This window comes from Typopeltis vanoorti, chromosome 18, assembly GCF_054136105.1.
Source record: "Typopeltis vanoorti isolate ZY-2024b chromosome 18, IOZ_Tvanoo_1.0, whole genome shotgun sequence".
Taxonomy (NCBI): domain Eukaryota; kingdom Metazoa; phylum Arthropoda; class Arachnida; order Uropygi; family Thelyphonidae; genus Typopeltis; species Typopeltis vanoorti.
Window position 1 is genome coordinate 59,272,698 of NC_143566.1, and position 9,482 is coordinate 59,282,179.

Consider the following 9,482-nt stretch of genomic DNA (forward strand, 5'->3'; position numbering starts at 1 on the left):
ATAGTTAGAAGATAAGAGTCATCCACCATCAAAGTGAGCATCCAGTCAGAAAGTTGACTATCCAACTGCAGAAGTAAGGGAGCAGACCAAATGAAGGGAGTTTACTTAATAGACCTTTATGCTGGACTTAGTTAAAAGCCTTGGAGATATTAAGGACACACACCATGCAAATCTCAAGTGGTTGTTTTCTAATTGCCAAAGTAGCCAGGTGACCATCTGTGCACAAAAATTCAAATGATGCCTGATTAGTGCCTTATGCAGCAGAATTATCATCTTGTCCATGCCTGTCAAGGTTCTTCACATTATAGCAGCAATTTCTACATAATCTTTACAACTTTCATGAAATGTCGCTTGAACTTCAGTTCTCTGTCCACAAATGAGTGACATAGGTTAGCAGATCCACTGCTGTGGATCTGCTAACCTATGTGGAGTGATAAAATTCATACTGTCATTTATTAGATGAGAATCTTCAAGGTAGCATAGAAGTTAGGTGTTGATAGTTACATGTTTATATATATATATATATTTTTTTTTTTTTTTATTTATTTATTTATTTTTTTTTATGTGATATTTACCTAGAGAAAGTTGAAACCATTTATGGGCTAAGGGATTTTTTATTTATTTGTTTTGTACTAACATAAAGATTTTTATATTTTATTTTTATGAAGCATCTTTGGATTAAAACATGTCTTTTGACACTGCAGTTCTTTTAAATTAAAAGAATTAATGAAATGATCATATATAGGTATTATTGCCTACCTTTCCTGGATTTTTGGCAATTACAATCTTTGAAACTTGAAGTGGAGATTATAGATGGTGATAAATGAATGATATTGATAAGTAGAATAATATGATGGAGCTCCACTGAATCTTAAAATTTAAAATCTAAGATATAAATAAAAGAGTCTAAAGTGTAAAAGTGATAGGATAATTATTAAAATATGGAACATGGACAAATAATAAGTTCGGTGATTAATGATGCGATATTAATAATAAATAAACTTTAAAACTTGTAAAAAATTAAAAGTTGAAATATATTAAAGAATTAAAAATCTAGAACTTAAAAACTGTGAAGGATGAAAAAAGACTAATGTAAAAGGCCTTGGAAGTAAATATATAATAATATATGATGAATTCTTTTTATGGGTTCATAAGACTGTTTTGGGGAAGTCATCATCAGAATAAAGCAAAAGAATTTCATAGTGCACATTATGTAGGATATTATAGTCACAACACTGACACAGCCTACAATTAATTCACCACCCACCATGCAAAAAATCTCCCTTTTACTTCTGCAGTCACATGACTGTTATACAGTTCCTAGGCTGATCTCTTGTTCTCCCATCACCATGTGCACTAATTTCCATGTATCTATCTGAGAAGTTCCTCTCACCAATTGATGTGCTCTCAAAAATACCTCTCTATCTACCAAGCTCTGCAGACCATATTCCTTCAATATCTGTCTTATTGAAGGAATAATGTTCCATTTGCCTCTATAATTTCTCCAATGTTTTCTTATTGCCAAAGTAGCCAGGTGACCATCTGTGCACAAAAATTCAAATGATGCCTGATTAGTGCCTTATACAGTAGAATTATCACCTTGTCCATGCCTGTCAAGGTTCTTCACATTATAGCAGCAATTTCTGCGTAATCTTTACAACTTTCATGAAATGTCCCCTGAACTTCAGTTCTCTATCCACCAAGATCCCCAGATTTCTTGCTTTCTCCATCGCCCCCCCCCCCCCCCGAAGCAAAGTTCCTCCAACATTTCATCTCCTCTGACCAAAATGGATAACATTACACTTAGCAACAATAAAGTGACATCTCCAATTTTCAATCCAAAGCACTAACCTATTCAAATCCTCATGTAACAACATCACATCAGAACTCCCTGATATTGCTCTTTCTAATTTAGCATCATGTAAATAAATGCATATCTTCGCTTAAACCTTGAGCTATATTACTGATATAAAATTAAACAGTGGTCCCAAAACAGAACAGAACCCTTTGTACCTCATTTGTCAGGACAGTGCATCCAGCCCCAACATAAACAACTCACTGACTCCTATCAGTCAACCATTTCTGTGATCAAGTCACAAACTGCTTATCCATCTCCATCCTGCTCAATTTCAATTGTAGTTTATCATGTGAAACTCTATCAAATGCTTTAGCAAAATCCAGATAAATTATTTACCTTATTATAAAAATGTAACCAAGTTTAGCAGGATCTCCCTTTAACAAATCCATGCTACTATCTTAAAAGATTTGCATTCTCATCAATACACATTTTTATTGTCTCTAACACCATAAATATATATATATATATATATATATATATATATATATATGTAGGCCAGTACACACACACACACACTGGCCCACAGTTGGATGCCACTGACTTACTGACTTGGATTCTTCCTTATGTAGTTCACTATTTACCCTTCTCTCTTTTGAGACTATTCCTGTTGCTGGACTCCTGTAGGGACAACCAAATCAAGGGCACTGCTAGCTCTTTTGCACATTCTCGTAATATGTGTGCTGATATCCCATCTAATCACATAACCTTATTAACATCAAGGTTACTTAATATCCTAAACACTAAATACTCATTGAACATTTCCACTACATTTTCAGCAGATGTGACGAGTCTTCCATATTCACCCTTTCTTATTCTAGCAACATAATTGTAAAATTCTCTAGGATTCTGCTTTACTACTTCAGCCAGCCAATCTCCTCCTTCACTATGCTCATCACCTTCTTACCCTGTGTCTTATACTTCTTGTGCTACTGAGGGCTACTCCGCATATGCTGCCATGCCAATTACCCCAAAGGGTTGGGACAGTTGGAATTATGACTGATACAACTAAGACAATGAGGACACCTGCACTGCATCTGCTAATAACATGCATTCTCTAACTGGTTTACCTGTCTTGCAGGTTGGCAAACCTGAGTTTCCAGAATCCAATATAAGTTTACATCGCACTAATAGTAATTTTTCATTGCAATAGTTTCTCCTGATAATATTCCAAGAGTCTACAGATCCTACTATTCTTTTCCAAAACTAGTGATTCATGGTTGGTTACCTGGATGAATTGTTACTACATGAATTGTCATTTCATCCTGCATAGCTAACATGTAATTTATACAATCATAACTCATTTATACAGTCATAATATTCTCATATAAACTACAAGGGATACTAGCCCTTTAACACCTTCCATCATGACTAAATTTCTTAAATGTGTGTGATATTCTATTCTTGGTGACTGCCCAGAGGCAGTCCAAATAAGTTTTTTTAATTTGTGACTAGTTTTTAGTTTGCATTCATATTTTCCCATTGATTAGGAAAGTATTCTTGGTACCTCAGCAGTAAACTCTGCACCCTAAGCTTCAGAACATCAGACTAATTGTGACATGTGTAGGTGGAAAAAATAATAATAAATAAAGGAGGATAACATCTTGTCAAAAACACAAAATTCTTATTAAGCAAGGCAGCAGCAGAAAAATGTGCACTTAGTGTTGATTCACTTTTCGTAATATACAATCTATGCAATTTTAAGTAAATAAAACCAAGCCGCAAATTTTATGCGTACTGATAAATAAACCGGTAAAGCGTATTTGGTCCAAAAGTTATGAGTATTACAATACTAGACATTTTCAATCCAATAAACTCATGATTTATTAAAGCAGTTCAACTAAATAAAGTACTTATTTTGCCAGTATCTTTCCAGGGAAAATTTCTACGTAACGTGTATGGTTAGGCAATTTTCAATTATTTATTATATTAACATTACTAAAAACTTTGAATCCAGCCACAAAAATGCAGATTCTCAACTCTTCAAATAATCCGAAAAAATCGACTTTTCATTTTATCTTAAAAATGGAATACGTACTTACCTGTTCTTGTACCTAATAAGTGATGCATAAAATGTAACAGGCATGTTTCTTGCTTCTCTCTGCAGGAGGTGGGAAAAAATAATCCACACCTCAAATATTGCTTTCCTTGCTACATACGCGTATTACAATTCAACACAACCGCCATCTTTTTAATTTCACGCATAGCATTGTGGTCGACTGCTTCCAATCCAAAATGGCTGCTGGAGGGTGTCTGCTGTGTGGGTGTAGTGTAAGTCGCTGTCATTTATTATTATTATTGTTGTTTTTATTTTAAATTTACTATTAAATTCAAGGCATATATAGGGATAATGTGTTCGCATAGTCAATTTGCATCATTTTTAAGAGTGATAAGTGACATCAGTGTATTCTAGTATCACTTCCACGGTCAAATCGGTACCTATCATGAGAGGTTGCTAGGTTGCTCTTGTGCTCTCCTCCGGTGCTCCTATTGATGCGTTTGGTGAAGAACGCTTGTGGGTGTTCTGTATCCTGGTGCCTTAGTACTGAATCAGCTTCCGATTGATACGGAAACATGACAACTGGATTCGTGTTTATGAATTAATACTAAATATAATATTTTTATCATTCTTATCGAGATATGTGTTGCCATTTAAAATAATTATCATGTAACTCATAAGCATATTTATTTGTTTTCGTGATGTAATCAGATGGATTTTAATTGATCGCTTTAACCTGTTTAAGTAGATTTCATTTTCGCAAATGGTAAATGAGCAGTAAAATATAATGAATTCGTGCCTATATCGTATAAGTTGAAATCTTATTATTCGGTAACTTGTTTCGATAATTTAGACGACGTTCCCTTCCTTGTGATGGCTATAGGAACATATGTAAATAGGTGTCAGTAGCCTCTTATTGATAACGCTGAACGCTTATTCTTATGAACGATTTAATAATAGCGCTTATTAAATCCAGTTTAAGAATTTTTCATTCACAATCATATGTAAATTTTTAATCTACTGTGAAAATGCAACACTTAATAGATTCTATTAATACTAACGAATTAGTAGACCAGTTTAAAATATTAGTTCATTTTCAAGTTAATGCCCTTTTTTTTTTTATTACGGTTTGAGATTTATGCATATATTGATACTGTAACAGAGTGATGCAAAAATACATATATATTAATAAACGTAACTAATTAGGAAAAAAGAAACGGTGGTTACATATCCATTACTGTTATTATAAATATAATCCCCATGGAGTCCACATGGGAAAGAGCTAAACCAAATTATTCAGATATAAGTTAATTTGAATTAAGCTAATTAGTGTAACTGTCACATACTCATGCTTAGCATCAACTAATATGAAGTTTGAAATAATTATGCCCTTCATCAAAACTGCATGTTATAACTTAGGGGGAAAAAAAATACTTGATATGAAAAACATTTTGTAAGCAAAATGCTATCATGAAGATACATTGCAAGTGAAATTTAAAACACAGATGACATGTGGATTGGCCCACTTCCGTGTTTTAAAATGTGCACTGCAAAAAAATTTCTGTTGCTTATACCAAAAGATTTTCTAGAGAAATTTGATTTAAGCTTAGATGAACATCACTCAGCCAGCTTCACATAAAGATATATGATTATAATACTATATAGAATTCTTAATGTTTTTAACATTCTCTAGAGTAGCACCTTATAAAATTTTTAGTAAGTTGCTTCTAGTAAAGGAGAAAAGGACTTTATGGTGGACTTCAAGATACCATAAAAACTAAAATAATTTCAAAGGAAATTTCATTTGGAATTTTCATATATAAGTCCACTTTACTTGAATAGAATTTTTGAAAAACTTTTCATGGCCTAATATGATTTTATAATTCATTTGTGTTACATTATATGAAGTTGAATATTGACAGAGTGTGAATTATAAAAGGCATTATCCAAATTTCAGTAACATGAAAAATTTAGAAGCAACTTATGAATTATTTTGCTCCTGACTTTTATGTGATTAAAAAAAAAAAAAAAAAAAAAAAGTCACTAATAACTGCTCTTTGAGCAGTGAGTATTAGATATATGCCTAAATTATCATTAGCTTTGTTTGGCTGGTGGACTAATAACACTTTCCATGCAGCAACCTGCCAATTTAAATCTTACTCTAGCATGATTGAATGTCTTTAAGTGGAAAATGAATTTCATTGCCTGATGATGAACTGTCACTCATATTATTGGAGGTTTGAAGTGGCTCAGAAATAGTTTCTTATTAATCTTAGGAGTGGGGAGGGTCCCCCTCCCCAGATTCTTTTTCTCTCTTAGTTAATCATGTCACTAAATGTACTGTGGCTTTCTTTGAGAATGCATTGGCATTAAAAAATATAAATAAACTATAAAAAAATCTAGCATTTCAAATAATTTTGTTAAAAAATTCTGATTGTGTTGTCATTTTTAGATAGCATAAAAATTTGGCTTGTGAAGCTTTAGGGGGTGTCAGTCTTTTTTTTTTTTTTTTTTTTTTTTTTTTTAAGTCTTAAAATTATGTAATTGTTAAGCAAAGAAAATATGTGTTGTGTGTATACAGTACACATGCAAAGAATTCTTGGCATATATATAACAGAAGGAATAAGATATCAACAAACTCTGCTGCATAACAATTAAATATTAATCAGCTGGTTTAAACAAACTTATCCACGATACATTGATCAGAGTTCGATCTAATAAAGTAGTAATTATTTTATTAGATTGAACATTAAATTGATTTATGTAACAATACCTAACAAACATTGCAGTCAGTTCTTAAATAATTTATATTTTGACCTATGAGAGTTTTCAAAGAATCTTCAGTATGATGACACTAGGAAAAATAGGATATGATTATGATTTTGAAACAATTACTTTATGATATTATATTAAGTTTTTAAGCACTGGGCAAGTTTTTTTTTTTTTTTTTTTTTTGAAGGAAAGCAAGTAGCTTTCTCTCGTTTGAAATTTAAATCAAGCCTATGCAGTAAAGTACATTCTTAAGATATGTAAAAATAATATGAAAAAAATGAAAAAAAAATTTTTTTTTTAAGCAATGATGGTTCCTATTATTAACGCCAGAGCTCCATGGAGTCAAAAGATTTATTGTGGAGGTAGGCATCATCGCATACAATGATATGATACTCATCAAACTGTGCTCTAAACCTATTCAACATTTCTGCATTCACCACAGTCAGGCAATGTATGCCATTAGCCATGCAAAAAACTTCTCCTTCACTCCAAACAATAAATTACAAACCATAGTAATTAACTTTAATGAAATGAAAGTACAGATATTTCGTACTGAAGATAACAGTACATCATCAGTGTGTAGAAACAAGAAAAATCAAAGGAACAAGAATATAAGGTATATACAGCAGTCGGTGGTTTACCAATTAAAAAACTGTTGCTACATGCTAGAAATAAATATTAATAAATAATATTATTAAAGTTATTATTAAAAACTATTTTTGATGGTTACATAATATAAGAGTCTTTCAAATTTTGGGGAGAGAGAGAGACAGTCGTTGTGATTCAGATTTGACTGATGTAAAAGGGCTTCGCAACTTTCTTTGAAAAGGCGTTCATATTTAAACGTGCTTCTATGGAAAAGACCAACTTCATCCCACTAGATACTGTGTTTGGTGTCAATACTTGAGGTTTCATGTATTCGATATAATATTGATGTTCATTAATTCTTTTTTTTTTTCCCACAAAACATCCTGTCCACCCAAAGTATGTTAGATTACATTCACAAATTCACAACGTATCTGATAAACGCAAGCTAATGATAGAGGTGACAGTTTGTCTTTTGTAGATGGCAACAGATGAGAAATTTTGTTGATAGGAAAATATGTGGGAATGAGATGATACTTCTTCAAAATTCTACCAGTCAGTTCAGAGATGCCAGAAATATAAGGGATTGGAACCCTGCAGTCTGTTGAAAAATTCTGAGGAATTGAAACATAGGAGTGAATTATCTGCTGGATTTGATTAGGATTATAACCATTAAATTCCATTAACGTTTTGATAGTGAGAAGTTCTTGTTGTAAGCTTGAGGGAGAGGCACACACCTTATGTGCTTTATTAATTAAAGACTTGATAACACCAATTTTTTGAGAGGTGTTTGAGCAGACTTTTGATCAATGTATCAAAACGCTTCAAAAAATTTATCAACAGATCAATGTATCTGCCAATAAAGGTAGGTTTTCGATAAACACTAATTGATAAATTACTGGAGGCTGTGCATGTAAGAAGGATGTCCAAGAATGGTTAACTACCAGCCTTTTCTTTTTCCATGGTGAATTCAGTGCATGGGTGAAGGCTATTGATCTTTTGTAAGAAAGTGGTAAGTTCATTTTCATAATGAGACCAAACAGCAAAGACATCATCAATATAACAAAACCAATGTTCAAAAAATAGTTTGCCAAAGGTGGAGACAGAGGGCTACCCATGGCAATACCTTCAACTTGTCTATAGAGCTTGTTTTTCCAGCTGAAATATCCTGATTCTGTAACAAATTAAAAAATCTTTGAGTATCAGATGGGTAATCATCTTATAGTAAATTAAGTGTCAGATAGTGGAATGTTGATAAAGAAGGAAACATTGTCAAAGCTGACTAGCAAATCCGACTCTTGGATTTGAATATCCTTTATTTTCTCAAGAAAATGTGTGGAATTTTTGATGAATGATCTGGATTGTCCAGTATGGGCAGTTAATAAACGTGATGACAGAAATTTAGCAATTCTGTCAATATAGGTGGGAGAGTCAATACCATTCACGATGGGTCTTACTGGATAACCTTCTTTATGAATTTTTGGGAGGCCATATAAACGAGGAGTTCTTCCAGAATGAGTGTACAACTTGTCCACAGTATTTTGATCCTAACTAACAACTTCATCAAGCAGCTTATTTAATTGTTTAATTTGTGTTTTTGTAGGGTTATAACTAATTTCTTGATAGGTGGAGGTAACCTGTAAAAGACAGTCTACTTCCTCACATAGTCAGCCTTATCCATTATCCAGCTTTTCCTTTATCTGCTTTTGAAATAGATATATTGTTCTTTGTGTCTCAATGAAAACAGCGCAAGGGTTTCAGATTACCTCCATGTGATAAATTACATGAAGGTAATTTGCTTTTAAAAAGTCAAGCAGCAACTTCAAAGCATAGTTTATTAGCATCTTCCCTGGAAAATCCCGACAGATTGTTCGATGTTATGCAAAAAATCTGTGGTTATCATGTAATTTATTGTTTATAGTCATGCCACAGGTACCTTTATAAAGATGAGACTTATTTTCCTCACTCCTTTGCTTGCACTCCGCCTCTCCTCCTCCTGTTCACAAGGCTTTGCATTCCCTTGATCTGTCTTCATAACCCACATTCCAAGGACTGGCTACTACCATAGTTAATTTCTTTGGACCTTTTGTAATCTGTCTTCATTACCATGAAAATCAGAAAATCAGTTGACCAAATCTGTACACAGTATGTATATGAGGCCTGATCAAGGCCTTATACAATGGAACCATATCCTTTTTATTTTTGCATGCCAAGACCCTCTGAATCATAGTCATAATGCAATGTGATGACTTCACAACTTGTGCAGCGTTA

At 32.9% G+C, this 9,482-nt stretch overlaps 1 long non-coding RNA gene across 1 annotated transcript in view; it reads right to left on the minus strand.

Moving 5' to 3' along the window:
- LOC150096702 (uncharacterized) overlaps positions 1–4,032 on the minus strand; it is a 48,679-nt gene extending 44,647 nt beyond the window's left edge. Inside the window, exon 1 of the long non-coding RNA XR_016549843.1 lies at positions 3,898–4,032. This is a non-coding gene — a long non-coding RNA (uncharacterized LOC150096702). The remainder of the gene's footprint in view (positions 1–3,897) is intronic.
- Positions 4,033–9,482: the final 5,450 nt, after the last annotated feature.